This window comes from Spermophilus citellus (genome assembly GCF_964194105.1).
Source record: "Spermophilus citellus genome assembly, chromosome: 7".
Classification (NCBI taxonomy): domain Eukaryota; kingdom Metazoa; phylum Chordata; class Mammalia; order Rodentia; family Sciuridae; genus Spermophilus; species Spermophilus citellus.
The window spans coordinates 81,185,469-81,207,539 of record NC_138188.1 but is presented as its reverse complement, the minus strand read 5'-3'; positions in this window follow the sequence as shown (position 1 = coordinate 81,207,539).

Sequence of the window (22,071 nt, the reverse complement as noted above, 5' to 3'; positions counted from 1 at the left end):
TATTTTTATGTGATGCTGAGGATAGAATCCAGTGTCTTATACAAGTGAGGCAGGCACTCTAACACTGAGCTATACCTCCAGAAATTATATTCAAATTAAAATAGAAATGCAGTGTGTGATTTTAATATAAACCTGGTATTTTAAATCATAATTTGTATATTTTCATTCAAAGAAATTTATTTATTGATGTTCAAAAAATATACAATGTGTCCAATATGTTCTTTCTAAATTTGAATAGCACAATATTTTTTGATGGTTTTATGCAAACACAGTGACTAGTATTTACTTTAAATTAACTTGAATACTGAAGGAGGAATAACATTTATCAGAAAATGTATTGCATATATAGTAAGTATAAGAATATAAGCTCATTTTGTTTGGATATTTCCAATCACCAAAATAAGAACAATTTTTAAGTGTTATTTATTAATGTCAGACTTTTCATGTGCATTGAGGGTTGATATTATACATATGACTATATACTTAAATTTATCTCTAGAATATTTGAGTCAAATATCCATTTATTTCCCTTTATCGTGTTTTCTTTGTTTAAAGTTTACTACATTCGAAGTTTCCACCCTATAGATTAGGATTAAGGAAGTGGAAAACTTGATGGCAATCACATATTTGCTAAATTAGTTGGATGATTGTTTTGCACAGAAAATTGTGTGTGCAAATACTTTCATTAGATGCACATTCTTCTGGCTAAGTTCTCAAAATCTATCATTGAAAAAATAAATTTACATTTAAATGTAATCCTGCTACAGCTACAAGTTAAATCGCAATTTAGGCCTGTCAACAAAAATTAAGCTTATATATATACAAAAGACTTGTCTGGTGGAATGACAATCAGGTATGATGTATATTACTTAGAATTTGATGTTAGTTAATGCTTTCTGAATAAGCAGATAATTGTTAAGTTGAAGATTGAAGGATTAGGAACTTGAATGCTGTTATACAGAAAGTCTAAATTGAGTTTCCCAAGTTTGTGATGAAAAGCTGCATTTGATTACTATGTGAATACAGTTAGAAACTTGAAGAGAGAAAAGAAATGATGGGGATGAAGAGAAGGGGTAGCATACAAGATATGATTGGATTATAGGATTTCAGGTTAGTACCTGCAGCTATTTATTTTCTCTTGGTAAAGTGTTACAAATTATTTAATATATGGATACTTTTACATATCAGCAAACTTTTAAAATTGTTATTTACAAAATTAGTGAAAACTCATATAATGTACTTTTGTCCTTTTTGCACACAATAAGAGAGGAGGAAAATGAATAAACCACTGTAATTAGAGAAAAGCCTTCTAAACGTTTTGTTAAAAGCAGGACATTAGTGCTACTTTCCATTTGATGTAAATGGTTTTGTTAAATTTTTAGGCATAAAATTTACTCTAGGTAGATATACAACAGAAACAAAGATCAAAAAGTGAAAACTAAATAATTCTAAAACAAAGAGCATTACTGGAGGCATTTCTTAAATTTGGTTTTTATCTTTTTTATCTGTTTGAACTTCAGTAACCACACACTTTAAATAGGGTTGCTAGAGAGCAACATATCTTCTCTGTAATGATTCTGGAGACTAGGAGTCCAAGATCAAGATGCAGGTAAATTTGCAGTGTGGTGAGGGTCAACTTTGTATAGTAGGCTTTCTTCTCATTCTATACCTACATGATGAGAGAGACAAAAGTTCCAAGTGTCTTTCCTAGTCAATCCCACTCATGAGAGTTCCACCCTTTTCTACTAATCACTTCTCAAAGGATTTGCCTCAATATAGTCACCTTAGGAATGAGAATTTTAAAAATATAAATTTGTAGTGGCACACGCCTATAATCCCAGCTGCTAGGAGGCTGGGACAGGAGGATCCTGAGATCAAACCCAGTCCCAACAAGTTAGTGAAACCCTGAGAAACTCAGTAAGACGTCTCTAAATAAAAGGGCTGAGGATGTGGCTCTGTGGTTAAGTGCCCCTGGATTCAATCCCCAGTATCCTTACCCCCAAAAAAGTATCTATCCTTCAACCATTGAAAAAATTATAGAAATGACAATGAAGAAGAATATTTTCAGCTGTTAAAAACGTAAGATATTTTTGCTGCAGATGATTGCCACCTTATCCCACAAATTTTATGTAGGAACCCTACCCCCTAGTGTGATGTTATTTAGATATGAAGTCTTTGTAAGATAAGTAGTGTGGATGAGCTCATGAGAATTAGTATTCTTAGGACACACCTGAGAGTATTGTCTCTCTCTCCCTAGCACATGGGGGGATAAGGAAAAGGCAATCATCTGTAAGCTAGAACGATGGCCCCCATAAGTAATGAGTTAGCTATAACCTGATTTTGAATTTTCTAACCTTCAAAATTTTGAGAGAGTAAATATACAGTATATGGTATTTTGTTATGGAAAAACGTTGACTAATACAGCATATGTGCATTAATGTAATATACCTATGTCCTGCATTGTTATCTGTGGAGTAGAGAGAGCACATTGTGGATAATGGCCAACCTAGTTTAGACAAAAATGCACTGTGATTATGAGACAAACACAAGCTTCTAATCATATTCTCCATTTGCCAATAACAACTACATTTATTTTATAATGTATCATCTGTGAAAAAAATAATTTTTTAATTAATGTCTTTATCAAATTGCTTGATATAATAAAATGAAGTTTTAAAATTACTTTTATAAAACTATAATTGATAATCTGCTAGAAACATTATTTATACATCTCAAGGTCAGTGAGTAAATATTAGTATATAAATTGAGTTTTTAGAATTCTTTAATATTATATCATTATCTTTTTTATCTTTATATATTCTGTCTAAACCTTTTATTTTATAATTTATCTAAATTTAGCTGTTATTATATACTGATAAACTCTTTTCATGTACGGATTTTATTATTCTTTGAATTTGTTCCCCAAAGTGCAATTTTCAAATCAAAGAACAATGATTTAATAGTCTTCTCAAACCTAAAATCTAGAAGTAGTTATTATTCAATATTTATAAGAGCATTAATTCTTTACTTTGTCTCTACATAAAGACAAAATCTAATTGTTTTCCAATAAACAATGATTTTTTTATTAAATAAGATATTACTGACAAAACATTTAATAATGATCAAATTATGTCAATAATTTTAAATTTCTATAGTGATATTAAGTGCATTAATAAATGTGTTTAAAAAAACTAGAATGATTCAAATGTTAAATTTGAATTACTGGCTTATAAAATTTGTATCTTTCAACATTCTCATAGATCCTATAATTTCAACAGCCAACCTGCACTATTGTTTTTGAAGTGGAATTTAAAAAAAAAAATCATTACTACAATATGATTGATGATATTGATTCTTAATTAAATAGTTTCTCAAATTAAATACTTCTAGAATTTCATTGTCACCTGATACATTGTTTGGCTTCAGGAAACCAGGAATACAGTATCCAATATTCAACATCCAGAAGAAGGGAATATGTGACATTAATAGAAGCTGGAGTTAGAATGTATCTCACATATTAAAATATTTTAAAAAATTGAAACAATGAACATCCTTTTCAGAGATGTAGAGGAAAAAACATTTATTTCATGAGGCATTATCATAGTAGAAGTCCAGTCTTACATATAAAATGAACATTCATGCAGAATATCAATGTTATCTAGTCTTCAAGATATTAGAATTTATGTAGTTGGGATGTTTTGAAAATATTAAGGTGAACTAAATATTGGTGTAAAATTTCAGTTTCCAGTTCTCCATATAAAGTGTGTAGAAATCATCACAGCATCCTAACACGTGAAAAGCTTAACAAACTGAAGTGTTATTTTTTTTAGATCCCTAAGAGAAGTGAGGTTGCAGAGAAAATTGCTTCCCTCAAAATTGGAGACAGAAAGGCAGACCCAGGAATCATAACAGAGCAGACACCTCCACAGGAAACAGTGGAGGCTAAAACCATCTGAGCTTTAATTGATGAAATGCTGGAGGCTGTGTGTGGATAAGTTAGAGGGTTGAAATTTCAGGGTGTCCCAGGCTTGGGAGGGGGTATGCTTTTGTAAGTTTTGTCTCTAGGAGCTCAGCTGGGTTCTCACATTATATATCACAGAAAAGTGCCCTCATATTCATGACAGGGGAAGGGGAAAAGGAAACATTTCAAAATATGGCTCAGCATGCCATGTTTTTATAAGGTCTTCTCTCAGGAGAAACTGATTAACCAGTGTGACATGATGAGGTTTTATCAGAGCCCAACTGACCTAAGGGAAGGATAGCCAACTAAAGACAGATATAACCTTCCACTTGGAAGAAATAAAAGGACCAATCTGAGCTCATTCTATCCATCTTGTCTTCACTAAAGGGTGAATAAATCATTGAGAAGCATTTGTAAACATCACAGTTCGTGAGTACACAGACTCCTTAAAAGACTGAGTCCCAATTCTAAGACTCTAGAACACTTCCCTACTCCCACAGCTCACAACACATTATCAAAGACCTGTTTTTTTTTTAAGAGTTTCTTTTGCACAGTTCACAACTGGCCACCAAGAAAAAAAAAATGTATAAAGCATTCTAAAAGTCATACTAAAGAGAAAGCACAAGTCTATGATCTGAATGTTTGTGCCCACCCATAATTCATATGTTGAATCTTGATTGACAGTGTGCAAGTATTTGGGTTTGGAAACTTGGGAGGTGAATTATGTCATCAGGACAGGATTCTCATATCTTAGCAAAGTGCCTTTATAAAATAAACTTGAGAGATGTCCAGTCTCTTCCACCAAGTGAAGATACAACATAGAAGGCTTATCTAAGAATCAGATAGTTGATTCTCCTCAGGCATTAACTCTGCCAATTCTTTTATCTTGCTTGGACTTTTCAGCCTCCAGAACTGTTAGAAATATATTTCTATTGTTTACAAGCTAATGGTTTTAGCATCCTAGTCTTAATAGCATCTCAAGTAGACTAGAAGAGTAAGCATCAGAATCACAATTAGCAAAGATATTGAATATAAAATAGTTATTATGAATATGATGAAGACTCTAATTAGTAAGGTAGACTTAATAAAAGAATAAAAGATCAGTGTAAGCAGAAAGGTGGAAATCCTATAAATAGATCCTACAAAATTTCTATAAAGAAATGCTACAGATCAAATAAAAAACACATAACAGAAATGAAGACTACCTTTTGCAACAGTTTTAATGTTTGTCACCTTCAAAACCCATGTTGAAATTCAATTGCCATTTTAATGGCATTTGAGATGAGGAACTTGAGAATAAATTAGAGAGTTAGGGCTCTGACTTTATGGACAGTGTTAAGACGATTGTAAAAGGAAGAGTTTGGTCCCTTTTTGCTTCTTTCTCCTTCTGCCAGAAGGCTTGACCCAGATGCTGGTGCCTTGATTTTGGAATTACCAGTAATTTCCAGTGTCGAAGTGAGATGTGACAATAATTCAGGGTTCCAAACACAAATGATTTCATTATGCACTGAAAGAGTTAAGATATCTTCTCAAATGAGTAACTTAGTCCCTGAGAATGACTTATTGGGTCTATTAACTTCAATGAGATTACGAATGAACAAAAGGAATTGACCTGCCTTGTTTGAAATATATCCTAATCTGTTTCATTCAAGTGAGAAGCATGAAATAGATATGCACATAATTTATAGACATCAAATTATCTCCATTTAAACAGTTACTAAACACCTACTATGTGAAACACATGAGATAGTTACATTGTAGAATGCAACTGTGTAATACACACTGTCAGCATCTGGATGATTTATTCAAATTGAAGTTTTTCAATAATGTTAGGAAGTTCATATGCTGGAAAAGTGTAAGCAAACATTATTTTCAAAAGAAAGAGAAGAGAATCGAGAAAGAGACAACTCTAAAAGTATGGAATAAGTTTTTAAGGAAATATAAATACATGATACATTTAAGTGTCCTGAAACTTTGATACATTTATGTACACTAATCTGAAGTATTGAAATCTACATTTCTTTATCATATGAAGTGTCCTGATAAATAAACACTTCTCTAATATTTCATTTTCTCTTATTTTATAGGAATAGTGAATATGCATTATGTAAATCTACAGCAATTTTAGTCCATATAGATTTTCTGAAATTGAATTTTTTTAGAGAGCAGTTATACATTCACAGCAAAAATGATAAAAAGCTATATTTACTATGTACTCATTGCCCTCAATATGCTTTTAGACTCCTGTGTTATCAACAGCCACCACTAGGATTCATATTTTACAAATGATGAAACTAACGTTGAAACAATTATGATCCCAAATACATAACTTACAGTACAGTTTACTCTTGGTGTTGTAGCTTCTATATGTTTGGACAAATCCATGATGACATGAATCAACAATTAAAGTAGCATACAGAGTATTTCGATTGCTTGAAAAATCCCCCACCTAATCCTCCTACAACCCCCCAATCTTTGGTAACCATTAAATATTTTTCTTCATAGTTTGACCCTTTCTATAATGTCATATAGTTGGAATCATATAATAGGTAGTGTTTTCATACTAAATTTTTTTCACTTAGTAATAGGAATATAAGTTCTTTTACGTCTTTTCACCAGATTGGTAGCTCATTTCTTTTTAGCAGTGCATAATATTTCATTGTCCTGAATGTGAACGGTTGTGTCGGTTAATTTCAGGTATCAACGTGCCTTGATCAAGAAATACCAGGAGAACTGGTAAAGCATTATGTCTGTCTTTACTGGTATTTCCAAAGGAGATTGGTGTGTGTCTGGATTGTGTGATCCATTTTCCTTGTGGATCACTGAGGTACCATTTAACCAATTGGGAGCCTGAAAAGAATAAAGGAGGGTAATAGATTTCTTTATGCTCTCTACTAGAGCTTAAGACACTGAAAGGATGCTTAAGTGAACAATAGTTCATTTATATATAAGGAAAAATAAAGTGCCAAAGTTTTCCCACTAGGCAAAAAACAGGCTGTAAACTCAGGCAGGAGTTGTTATGTAAATAGGGCAAGCATGGTCCCCATATACTGACCCCAAACATTTTTCCTTCTCCACAGAATGCGAGGAATATTACCCAAGAGTTGTATTGCACCATTCTATCAAAATACCTCCCACAGAACAGTTGACAATATGGTAAGAAGATAAATTCCATGATCACAAATTACTTTATCATAAGCAATGTGTATAGAATACCATGACAGTGGATAAGGGGTTACTTATGCAAACAAGTGAGTTTTTGCAGAGGCAATTGTATAAGAAAGTGTGTTAGTCCATCTTTTGTTGCTGTGGCCTAAATACCCAACAGGAATAACTTACAGGAGTAACTAATGATTATTCTGTTTACATATGATTATATCATGCTCTTAAACTAAGGGCTCACAGTTTTATCCCATGTCCCGCTTACATATGTAAAATTCTATTGGAAGACAGCCAAATTAATTCATCTACATATCATCAATGCCTGTTTTCATTAAACAATAGCAGAGTTGAGAGGCTGCAAAAGAAACTTAAGTGCAAAAACTAAAATACTTCCCAAATGCACCTTTACAGAGATAGCCAATTATTGCAAATAAAATTCTTATACCTCATAATTTTGTCAATACATTATCAGTATATCTTTTACAAACAGCAAAATAACAACTCAGAGTAATTTTATCTGACAAAATCTATTTTTACTGGATAAATGATTTCTTTTTTCATATATTAGGATTACTCATATATTTGAATACATTTCTACTCATGTATTTTAAATTTAATTTAAATTTCCTATAATTTTTTTGCCTTCTCTTAATTGATAAAATTTTATTGTCCCATTGACTTTTCCTCCATTCATCTGAAAGAAAGATAATTTATTTCATTTCTTTAGTGTATATCTTTGAGTGGTTAAAATGTTATCTTAAATTAACAAAGTTTAAAATGCATTAATATCTTTAGTAACTGATATCAAAATATTAATGCTTTAAAATCACCTCTTCTCACATGTATTTTCCATTATTTTAGGTATGTTATAATGATGAAGAATATAATGGGATCATTGCCACAAAGGTAACTCCAAAATATTGATTATGGTTTCTTCACTGCAATGTCTAGCTGGGAAACTTCCTCTGGAGGCTTAATTTATATATGAACAAGTACTTCAGGTTGATATCCCAAATGCACATTCAATTTACTTGCCCTTTAAAATAGTCTATGTGCATCCAATGGAATTATGTTTTCAGTACTTGAAATATCACTGTAGAAGACCTGTTTGGAAAGTTGTATTGGTTTCTAATGCACATAAATCACTTTTTGAACAAATCTGATAACAATTTTCATTTTAATTATACCATTGTATTGAGTCTATTTTATTGCACAGATTCATATGCAAGAAAATTATTCTGTAGACAAAAGGAAAATGTATATAAAGTTAAAATCATTTGCTAATTTTTAAGGAGAATATGTTACCTAAGATGTATTCAAATCTAAATATAAGATTATTCAAAATAACTTATTCTTTTATTTGAATTTGTGAGGATAATAATTAATAACAGATTCTGAAATTATATAGGATAAAAGTATGTGGATCGTTAAATTAACATTTTAGATTCTGCTGCTTAAATAATCAATTTAACTACAGGTTATTGATTTTCAATTTCAAACTGCACTATGAGTTAGAAGAAATGTCTGAGTTAAGAAGTACATGCACATACACACTCACAAACTCTATAATGCCTTTGAGAAACATGAACAAAGGAAAAGCTTAAAGCAACAAAACAAAGGACCCTGTGGTCAGTTTCTTTTGAGTTTATGAGTTTTTATTATCTCGAAGAATTTCCCTTGAAAACCAGAAATGTAAAATCAAAAGTTCCAGGGAAGGAAGATGAAAAGGAAAATGATTAACGCCTGAACAAAAGAGCATAAACACATTTAAGCACTCTGTCACTAGAATTTCTAATAATACACACACTTTTTGTGGCATTCCAGAAACATCTGTTTTCTCAAGTGTTTTTCCTATATACATTAACTTTTAAATAAAAATTTGAAAAGAAATAATTCAGAAAATGTTTATTTGAAAAGATCAATGACAGATATTACATAAAATCAAGTAGAACTACTAATGAAAAATTAATTACAACCATTGATATCACTGAATTTAGAAAGATTGTAACAAAATAATTGATGTAGATATTGGGCATTTTTTTCATGCAGAGAATATAAGTGATAGTCAGACAATGTAAAGTCATTAAAATTAACTCCTCCCAAAGCAGAAACTTCTGTAAACCAACACTTAACACAAAAAAGAACGAAAAAAAATTAAAATTGGTTAATGAAACAAAGTCACCAGGATACATTGCTTTAAAACTTATAATTTATAAAAATCATTCTCCAAATTACTGAAGCTACTTCAGTATATATTAAAATGAAAACTTTTTCCAACTAATTTTGTACATTAGCATTACAATTCTAAAACCACAAAAATGGTGATATTTGTATGTTTGTGTTCACCTATTTAATTACCCCAAATTTATTTGAGTTACTTATCATGACACATATTTTGTAATTTTCTTTTTGTATGTTTGACAATAAAATTGATAAATTATGCATATTAAGTCAATATAATATTATAACTATAACATAAAATAATTAGTTAATGATACAATGTTTTCAATATATAAATGCACATTTAAATATTTACTAGAAAGCAAAGTTAGATGTCTTAGTGTTCAGATTTAGAAGTTTATGCCTAATAAAGAATCACCATGAATGGATAGCTCTGCAAGTATAGAGTCATGGAGTTGCACTATTTACTCAAACACTTCTTTTGCCATTCTGTTCATGAACAAATTTTATGAAATGATCATTGACTTTGAGTTCTAAATAGAAAAAAAAAATTACAGTCTCTAAATTTTTTAAAAAATCAGGTTATGCAGTAACTTTCCCACTGATAAAAATACTGTAAAAGTTTCACAGCCACATTAGATATGTACAAATGCTGAGTAAAACTTTGTATCAAGTACTAAATAAATATCACATTAAAACCAAGAAGGCTTTAGAAAAAATAAAACAAAAAGCAGAAAACAGACTCAACACCAATAGATACAGAAGTAAAATACATTATATTAGCACATTAAATAAAACTGCAATGTTTTGAAGTGCTACAATGTAATTTGAATATCTTCAACAGACATTCCCAATTTAAATTCTAAATTAAGCTCAAACAAAAGGAATGATCAGAGGATAAAGACAATTCATAATATCAGCATAAACTATCATAAAAGGTGAAATCCTACAATTTTTTCCAGTTTATATGAACTAGTCATTGAGGTATATTCTTAACATTGTTTTTAAAATTTGAATTTAAATTGTATATGTATTTTATCTATATGGAGATTTTTTTTAAATATTTTTAACCGGTGCACAACAATTGTATATAATGGTGAGATTTGTTGTTACAGATTTGTTTATACACATGAAGGTTTATTTTAAATACAAACAGAATCATACATATCAATATTACAATTCAAACACAAAAGTGGACAAATAAGAGGAATTTTATACATTGAATAGTCACATATTCAGTGAAGAAAAATAAAGGGAAAGGAATCCAGAATTAGTTTTAGGAAATAGCATGTTAGATCAGATTGCTATATTATAACAAAATACTATAAACTGGGTAGCTTAATAATAACAGAGTGCGTTTCTCACAATTCTAAAAAGTGGAAGTTTGAGACCAGACCACTAGTTGGTCAGTTCTAACCAGGGTTTTCTTTCCAGATTGCAGACAACTGAGTCCTTCTTGTATCCTCACATGATAAAACAGGGGTAGTGAGTTCTCTTTTATAAGGGCAACATGAGCCCCCAAAGTCTGGAAGTAATTTCCTCCCCATAGGTTCTTCCTCCTAATACAATCACATTGGGAGTTAGGATATAGAATTTAGGGACAGTGTCACAAAATTCAATACATGATAGAAGGTTATAATTTGAAAGAGTATAATCAGAGAAAAGGGCTCACTGAATAATTATAGGTTGAGCTAAGATTTGAGTACACTAAATTTAAATTTAATTTCTTAAATGGCTCCATATTCAGTGTTTGTTCCCACCATTTAATTAATGGTAGTAGGTTACAAAATTAATTCCTTTTTCATTTTTTACTCCCTTGATCATTTGCAAATCAAATCAATGTAACCAGATTCTGTGGTTCTGTTACTTGTGTCACTAAATATTTTCAAAAAATACAAAATCTAATAATTAAATGAATATTAAGCCTTATTAAATAGAATTCCTGATTCTCCTCAATAGAAAATGTACTACTTCTTTTTTACTTTTTCCAATCTCAATACCTGAGCATCAAAACTTTTACAAAAATATGGGAATTATATTTAATTTCTCTTCTCTCATTACATCTTGTCAGTTACTTTTTCCTGTTGTTTAATATCCAAAATAGATTCCATTCTGTTTCATGATTTTCACTTTTATTTATAAATTTTAGGGTACTGTTTGAATTTTCTTATTTATACAACTGTGTTTTCTCCTTTGCCAAATAGGTATTTTTTTTAAGGAAATTAAGGTCTATGACTATCTTGTTAATCTTGGTATCTCCAGTGTCTTAACTGTTCAAAAATTTTTTGGAAAAAAATTATATATATATAATATGAACATAAAAATTAATTATAAAAATTATGTATAAAACATTAAAAATTATATATATATATATGTATATTTATATTATTTAAAAGGAGAAAATGGAGTAGAAAATAGAAACTTCAGTGAATTTTATACCTGCTTCTGACTCAGTTACAAACCTGAGATGACTTAGTAATCACTAAACCAAAGTTTTCCTGAAAGTGACACAAAATGCCAAACCAAGAAGAATAGGTGTTCAGGAGAGAAAGCTAAACTATGGTAGAGAAAATAAAATTACGTATTTTATGACAAAGTTTGTGGTTGAACAATTGATACTTGGCATGAAATTTCAAATATTTTGTTCAAATGTATTACCTCAGAATTATCTGCAATATCTTCAAGACTTAAACCTTTTAAAATGGGGCTAAAATATTATGTTATAGTAAGATATTAAGATGTTAGAGTAAGACATTAAAAAACAAAATTTTTTTAAAATACTAGATCATGATCCAAAAGACAGCTCAAGTTTTTCCCATGACTGGATTAAAGGTAAAACTATCTATCTATCCATCCATCTATATAAAATTATATACTATTTTCATATGTAAAGACTAAATAAATACATATTTTCTGCACAGAATGAAGAATCATTTAGGAATTTGACAGTAACAATCTCACAACTTAAAAGTTCAATAATTGACAACATGATAAATCTAGAAAGAAGTAAATGCGGTTCTTATATGTTTTGACTTGAAAGTCCAGAGTTCTCTGATGATATCAGCAAACTCTTCTGCCTTTTCCAGAGACCCAAATTTGTGAGTTCAAAATTCATAAATCTTAAATCTTAAACATAAGAAAAATGAAAATCTGAATGTGAAACTCATTTGTCAGCTTAAGCTAAATGTAGACAGCTGGTGAAACATTATAACCATTTATTTTCTGTTATTAATATTATGTAGCAGTAACAATATTTACTAGTATTTATTATATATTATAACATTTCAATAACAATGTTTAGTGAAAATGTAAAAAAATAACAGGCTGAAAAAATCTTACCATTATAATTTCAGTATGTTATGTGAACAGGTATGTCATAAGCACTTTAGAATTGTTACAAATAAAGTAGTAATTTATTAAGATGCATTCTTGTTCAAAATTGATGTCACTAACGTTTTAAATCCTCTTCATGTTTTTGCTTTTGAGTTTGTATTAGTATTTATTAAATTATCAGTTTAACTTAATGAACTTAATTCTGAATCCAGGTACTTAATCATGTTGTATGACAATCTTCAAACAATATCTTAATTTATCACATAGATTAATGAAAATGTCACACTTTAAAATATTTCAGTGATACGTTTGTAAAGGTTCTTCTGCATTTTGGAATAGTTTCTCATTTATTTAATGACAAAATGTTTTTTAAAATGTTAAAATAATTATATTACTTATTTGATATATTGGAATAATTCAATATGGAGTTTTGTTTGTACCTATAAGAATTTTTCTAGTTCCATATCCCACTGAATAAAGGACCCCTTTTTAATGTCCTAGATGGATATCCATCCAGAATGCAATGAAAGAACATAACAGACTGATTTTCCTACTTGAGGGTTCTTTCCACATTTGGATTTCATAATTACTGTGTTGAAACAAGACCTCCTATAATTATCAATTATTTGTTCTAATTAAAAATTCCAAAATTTTTAAATGATAATTTTGATTAAATTTTCTTTTTTCCATAAATTATAGAAATTTCTTCTTTTGCATGGAATGTAAATTCCTTTTGTATGGAATCCAAGAGGAAGAAAGTATAATCTCCCAGCACTCTAAAGATCCAGGTTGGGAACATGCATGGTGCCAATTTCACATTGATGGTACGGATAAGTCAGGGCACAGGCTAACTTTATCTCTAGATGGGGAGTATCATGTGTGTAAGAGCAGAAAATAAATTGATAATGAAACTGTTTTATTCTATCACTTTTATTCTATTTTGTATTGATAATTTGGAGAATGAAAAAATGGTTGATGAATCAAAAATCCCTATGGAATAAAGAAAATAGAATATATTCTAGGTGATTTAAGTAAAAAAATCAATGTAAAGTGATAGGTTTAATATCAAATATATATTGTCACTAGCTTAAATGTAAATGGATTGTAAATTCCAATTATAAACCTAATATTTCAAACAGGTTTAAAATAAATATCTAATGCTTATAAGATTCTTAATTAAACATAAACATGGAGAATGTTTGAAAATAAATAATAGGAAAACACACTTCATGAAATCACAGAAGAAAGGTTGAAAAAGGAGAATTAAAAGGCACAAAACCATGTAGAGAAAAAGAGTGAGGTTACTTGATGATTAAAGAGTTGATCACAACCTTGAAAACATTATATTTTAAAATTTGTATGCACTTTATAAGCATTAAAAACAAACAAACAAACAAAACATAAAATATCTCTAGTCCATTTGGACTGCTTAGCAAAATACCATAAACAGGTTAATTTACAAACTGCAAAAGTTTACTTTTCATATTACTGGGAACAGTGCTAGGAAGTCCAAGATTAAGTAAAACTTACTTGATGTCTGATGAGGGACTATTTTCTGTTGTGTGGTTTTGTTGTTGCTCAGATTGCATGGCACTCACAGATATACCATGGTGTTTTTAGTAAATGATTTAATATCACTGGGAGAGGTGGCACATGCCTGTAATCCCAGCAGTTTGGGAGACTGAGGTAGGAAGATTGAAAGTTCAAAGCTAGTCTCAGCAATTTAGCAAGTCCCTAAGCAACTCAGCACTGTCTCTAAATAAAATATAAGAAAGGGCTGAGGATGTGGCTCAGTGGTTGAGCACTCCTGGATTTAATTCCTGGTTAAACACACACACACACACACACACACACAAATAAATACATAAATTAACATCAACATCACACATGGCACCTCTGTGATATCAATGAATTAAAACAAAAACAAAATTGCTATTCCCTATTCATATATGGATTTAGAGAAAATAGAATCATGTCCAAACAACAAAAACAATCAAATATTCTCATTTCTGACAAATATAAATGCTGCTCCTTTTCCATGGCAGTTCTAGCCTCACATTGTTCTTGTATCTTCCATATAAGAAAAGTTGAGATAACCAATTGTAGCATCATCTCCACTTCCTCAAAGAATCCAAAGTAGGGCAAAGTTCTACTTTCTAAAACCTCTAATAAATCCCCTAAGACAAATTGATATAATGAATATTCAAAGACTCATACTGAGAAGCCACTTGATTCCCATGGTTTGTATTTACTATTGTTGCAATAAGTCAATAGAACCAACTTTATTCAAACACAGGCATTTTTCTCATCATCTTTTTGAGAACATTGGTATGTGAGAAATAGAAATGTGTGTGAAATAAGATTAGGGAATTGAAAGAAGGAAAATAGCAGCAATTGGAATCCCCTAAAAGGTTTTTAAGTTTAGTAATATGACAATTACCTTTAACACTTTATAATTTTTTAAGACTACAGAAAGCTTACACAAACTACATTTCTTAAATTAAAAGTGTTCAAGAATGAAAAAAGTTCATATTTTGCTCATTTTTGCCTTTGATTTTATTTGTAAGACTGATTTGAATGATTATATGGCTAGATTATTTGGATTGAGAGATTTTATTACAATCTACTTTGGGGATGTATCTTGTCTATAATCCTATTTATTTCAAAGCAACTCTGTCAGTGAAACTTGTTTAGTATAAAAGGTAATTATAAACCAGGCATGATGGTGCATGCCTGTAATCCCAGTGACTCCGGAGGCTGTGGCAGGCAGATCATGAGTTCAAAGCCATCAGCAAAAGTGAGGTGCTAAGCAACTCAGTGAGACTCTGTCTTTAAATAAAATACAAATAAGGCTGGGGATGTGGCTCAGTGGTATAGTGCCCCTGAGTTCAATCCTGGGTACTACCCCACTGCTCGCCACCAAAAGGTAATTCTAACTAAAATTTCATAGGTAATTTTTTGTGGTAATAAAACACAAGTCTCTTAATAACATGATGTCCTCCTATTCCTCCACACATGGTCTTTTTTCCTGATCTTCAAGTATGCCAATTATATTCCTGCCATGGTTTTACATTTGCTGTTTCATTTGCTCAAAAAATCCCCATATTCTCATGTCTAAACCCCTCATGCTGACCATTTCTGAGATATCATTTTCTTATCAACTGACCTACAATGCCACCAATTTTCGATCACTCTCTGGTTCCAAACTGTGCATTGCCTTCTTTATAGCACATGTTAATGTACTACCATGTTCTATTCTACTACATTATAAAATCTTAAGACAATAAATAAATATTGGACAATAAATAAATTGACTAAAAAGAAAATATAGGGAATGTTTGTCCCATACAAAATCTACCATCATTCTATTTGTATTTTCCCTCATTAATTCTACATATACTGAGATGCTTTCTAAGTTTGAGTTATGGAATAAAGACAAATATGAAATCAGTTTCCTTTAAATTAGTCTCATATTTTTCACACTGGGTGTTTTACATGCCTGTTAATAAAAGGTATTCCCTACCTGAGAAAAAATACTTTAAAAGCAATCTATAATAAAATATTTCCCTTTGTCAAACTTCAAAGCCTTACTGATAACCTGGAGGTGGAGGAACATTGGCATGCAGGTTCAGTTCAGCATGCTAAATGATCCTGAACGTTTCTTATAGTTTCTATTTACAGGAATTTTAACTTTTTATAAGTTAATGAACAAAATAGCAACTTGCCATCTTACACTATTTCACAAGATAAATTGAAAGAGATGTGATGTTTTCACCTTCCTGATGAGACTCAAATATGATAGATGAAATGTCAGAGCCTTCTAATAAATGCAAAGGCTAATAGCCTATTAATCCTACTTGATATGATATACCAAATTAAGAAAGATTATTTCTGTACTGCATCTATGTTTAAGCTTCCTTCAGCACCCTTTCAAGTTAAAAACAATAGACTTTATGGTTTATAATCCACAGTTTATTTAACATAACAAACTGCTGTGTAGAGGTTGAAAATAGGGAAGTGCAACTCTTTAAATCAATTTCTGTTCTGTTAATTTGTATTGGATAAACTACATAAAACATGTATATATGTTAGAGTTATATGTTTTGTGACATAGATTTATGTTACATATTGTTATATCATATACATTTTATTCTTTCTCTGTGTATATATGCATATGTGCATGTGTGTGTGTAAAGAGCTTCCTCTCTATAATTCTCTGAGAACTTTTGTAAAGGTAAGTTTCCTTTCTTTTTGTTTTCTTTTATTGGCAACATTGGGGATTGAACCTAGGGGAACTTTACCACTCAGATACATCCCTCGACCACATTTTTTTCTTTTTAAAATTTGAGACAGATCTTGTTAACTTGCTGAGGCTGGACTTCAATTTGGAAAACTCTTGCTTCAACCTCCCAAATTGCTGGGATTATAGGTCTGTACCACTGCACCCAGTAAAATAATAGTTTTTTAAACTCCTACCACTACCACCTAATCATTATCTACAAATGATCAATGACCAAGTATATTTGACTGTATTTTCACCATATGGTAATGTGTGCTCAATTATATAAATATAATTAAATTTTAAAATACACTTCTGATTCACATAGTATTTTTACATGCACTATCAGCAATATATTTTGTAACATGTCATGTCTTAAATATTACAGAATTGTATTTGGATGTATGATTGGTATGAGCATTCAATATATAAACTAGCACATGCAATCCAATGTTTAAAACTAAAGACTTGGAGATGTTTTCTTATCCAATTTTAATTTTAAAAGAATCTGTATGACTCTGAGAAATCATTCTTTAATAGATATTAAGTACTGAAAAAATGATGAAAGATGACTATTTTAATTTAAAATACTTTAGCTGTTGCTTCTACTGAATGCTGTATTCCTTTATTATTCTGTACTAAGGACTATAGCAGGTGCAATGACATAGAAGTTCAGTATACAGTATTCCAAAGAAAAATAATTATTTTTGTTATGTGTAGGTGTTTTGAGTGACTTCCCTATTCCTAGTTTAAAACTGATTGAATCATATTTTCCATTATAAAGTTATTTCAGAAGTTAAAGTTATGTTTATTTAATTTATCATTCATGGTGAATGACTGGATACTTTAGATCTTACTATCACAGCAGTTGTGTTATCTTGTGCTGCAAAAATCTTGTTTTCTTTTACTTTGTTCTTAGTTTTTTGATGGGATCTTTCCTATTTAAGATGTCCTAGAATACAGTAAAATTTCCATTACATTTAAAACTTGTGAGTTGCGATGCGATGCATTTTTCCACTAATTTTGGAGCCCTGTAAACAGATATACTTGTTATTACAAAAGCAAAAGAATCCAAGTTGTATAAAATTTGAAAGTCCATATGTAAATGTTGGCTGGCTTAAATGTCTTTTACCATCCAAATGGCTCAGTAAAAGAAATTCAAAGTCTTGGATTCCAAAAATTCTAATCAAGGTGACCTAATTTTAATCACAATGAAGTACAATTAGAATGTGATTATAAAGTCACATAGGAAGCTTAATTTATCCTATTAAACCCTGATTCAAAAATTAATATGTGATGGAAAAACCATTGTCAGGGTAAATCATAAGAAAATAGAAGAAGGCTCAAAAGACAGTAGTGAACATTTTTTTTTTTTTTGGCAAAGTACAGAACATACCACGTTCACAAGAAAAGGATAGAACTACTTAATTAGATTCATAATTGCCTGCTGGAATATTGTCTGGATTAGTCATTTATTTTTACTCTATATAGATGCTTTGTATGCATCCTTGTAATTATTAATTAGATTTTACATAGAAAGTTATACTATTAAGGGTTGCCAATTTAGATAATATAAGCACTGAAATTTGTGAAACTGCATATGAATGAAAGACCAATTATAGTGGTTTTGTTTGTTTGTTTTTCAATCTCAATGTGTTTTATTGCTATACTTCCTCCAAAAGTAAAATCAACTCTGTGGCATATAAACATGCTAGTATCCAGACTACAGAATTTGATACAAGTAGAAAGGTAATGTCATATTTGGGATACGTTTTCTTTCCCTCCTTACAATATAGCAAGCTCACTACTGTGCTTTCTCAAATTTATGGGAGTGGCCTAGATCCAGAGCTGGGTCACTGAACTTGATTCCAGTATTTTAAGAAATGTCCATGTGAGGGATGTGTGTGAAGGAAACATAGAAAGGAAATGAACTTTTAGTTAAGTGACTATATTGTATACTAATAGGTTTTTTGAAAATAGTGAACACGCAGAGTGACCTTGATGTTTAGAAGAAAATAAATTTTAAAATTCCACATAATAGCACAAACTGTCACCCCTCAATGCAAATCAAACACCTGCTCTAATGAACCATTCTCATATCCATGATGCAGTTTCTGTGAATTGCTTATGTTGACGGTGTGCAGCATGTCATTTACATTTCATGATAAATAATAAAACACCTCTAGTGGCATTGCAATTCCATTATGCTTTCAATTATATTCTGTGACCATGTTGAAATTGAATTTTAAATTTAAAATATACCTTGGCTTGTTGCAATTTTACAACTGGACTTGAATTATTTAAACTTTTTTTCATGGCCCTTTTAAAGACACAGACCAGAGTTTAATTGTTACTAATTAGTTCATCTGAGTAAAGAAATAAAATGAATAAAAATCATAATATCCTTTTCTTATAATGATTTGGTATGTTAATCAATTCTGCATCTAAAGAATATTCAATATTTCAAAGTATCATATTAGTAAAATTGGTCTAAACATTATACTGAATATTACATTGAATTTTATTCTTTGATGCATAAAAAAGCCATTTTTTCTTTCCATTTTGAGTAATATTTCACCCTTTATCCAATTTGAAGAAAGAAGTTATGTGATCCAAATAAACTAGTTGCATATATGAGCAGCAGTATTTCAAGGAGACTATGCCCTCAGTGATTTATCAGGAAACCTTGTTAACTTGTAAGTGTGATTCATACTGTGCTTAAAAGCAAAGCTGGCCAAAGGAGAAGAAAGAAGTGAGAAGACTGGATTCTGGATTTCTATTGGTTTTATTCTATAAAATTTATTCTCTAATGCTTTTAAATATGAAGTCTTTGTGAAATATGTCACTACACCCTGATCACTTCAATACCTACAATTTGGCATGCACAGATTGACTTTGAATGCTAATTGTTATTGCTACTTTACTATTGTTATTATTATGATTTAGTAAACACAGGCATATTGCTAAAATCCTTACATGCTTAATACATTTATTTTTCACAGCAATAGCATAAAGCAGATGCTCTTACTGCCTCCATTTCATCTTTAAGTAAACATGAGTTTATGGAGGCTACCATGATATAGGCACAAGAGACAGTACAGCACCACATCTTCTCCTCAATTTTCTTTTCTCTGACTTTAAGTCTTTATGCACTATTCAATTACCTGTTTCACATACAGAAAATCTTAAAATCTAAACTCATATTCACTATGCTCTTTCCAAGATAAAACTGTTTCTCTAAGTAATATGAACTTTTTATCCTTAAATATTACGTGGTACTCTATTTGGTACATTTGTCCCATCTACCATCATTAGGAGTGAACCTGCAGGCAATTATCAATGGACATGTAACACCATCAAGACATAAGCCTTGGTAGCATAAACCCCTGGCTTTTATTTTCATTACTCCAAAGGTAATGTAATCTGTGTAGACTGATACATGTGTTTTGATATCAGCTTACACTGATGTGATAAACTGAGCTGAGTAGTTTACACCCTATGTTTTCAAATAAATTTGAAGGCATCAATTGTCCTTTATATTTGTTTTATTTTAAAGAGAGAGAAGAGAGAGAGAGAGAGATAATTTTTTAATATTTATTTTTTTAGTTTTTGGTGGACGCAACATCTTTGTTTTATTTTTATGTGGTGCCGAGGATTGAACCCAGCGCCTGGTGCATGCCAGGCGAGAGCATTACCGCTTGAGCCACATCCCCAGCCCCTGTCCTTTATATTTGTTATGAGTTGCCTATATAGAGATTTAATCTTGTTTAATTTTGAATCAATTTATTCAGTATTTACTACTCAATTAAGTGTACTCTATTTTGTTGTAATTTTTGTTCCTTTTTTGTGGCAAATGTGTTCATTTTAGTAATATTAACAAAATTTACGTAATAATAAAAAAATCTAAACAGATTGTAATTGTGATAAATCATAGGGCCACAATTTTACATTTTTTTTCAGTGTCCCACAGTTCTATGGATAGTGCTCATAATTGGTTGATTAATCATGCAGAATATCATTATGGGTAAAATTTCATGCCCCCAAAATATTTTGGGGTCTTAACCCTCATAATTGTGAGGGGGACTTTATTTATAAATCAGATTTTTTTTGATGATGAAGTTGATCAGGTTGAGTCCTAATCCAAAATAATTGTACCTTTATAAAAACAGGGACATTTGGACAGGGAGAAATGCACAAAAGGAGAAAACAAAGTGAACATGAAGGTAAGTGATAAAGCAGATTATTCTGTCAACAACTTGGTCTTTCCATCAGCCACCCAGTTTGTGGTATAATGTTAGAATACCCTGAGCAAACTAATAAGAATATACTATGCTATTCAACTAAAAGAAAAAATATGCTATATGTAAACATGTCTTATGAAAAATGTAACTCTAATTCACTAATACATTTTGTTTAGAATGCCAGATTTCCCTTTTGAACAACTATAAGTCTATGAAACTTAAAAACATAGTACTTAAAAACTAATTTATGTATTTTAGAATTAGGTGGCTATTGATGAAGCTATGTCCCTGTAGTATGCTGTTTTTAAGTCTTTTGAGTAGGGACACCGCCAATCAATGTTTATAGCAGCACAATTCACAAAAGCTAAATTGTGGAGCCAACCTAGATGCCTTAAGTGGATGAATGGATAAAAAAATGTGGCATATATATGCAATGGAATTTTGCTCAGCATTAGAAGATAATAAAATCAGCGCATTTGCAGGTAAATGGGTGGCATTGAAGAAGATAATGCTAAGTGAAGTTAGCCAATCTCTAAAAAACAAATGCCAAATGTTTTCTCTGATATATGGAGGCTGATTCATAGTGAGGTAGGAAAGGGGAGCATAGGAGGAATAGATGAATTCTAGATAGGGCAGCGGGTTGGGAGGGAAAGGGAGGGGGCAGGGGATTTGCAAGGATGGTGGAATGTGATAGAAATCATTATCCAAAGTACATGTATGAAGACATGAATTGGTATCAACATACTTTATATACAACCAGAGATATGAAAAATTGTGCTGTATATGTGTAGTAAGAATTGTAATGCATTCCACTATAATTTTTTTAAAAAAATCAATTAAAAAGGGGGCTTGGAATACAATCATGAATAGTACAGAATTGATTATACCAAATTAATAAGACATTTACTTGTAAA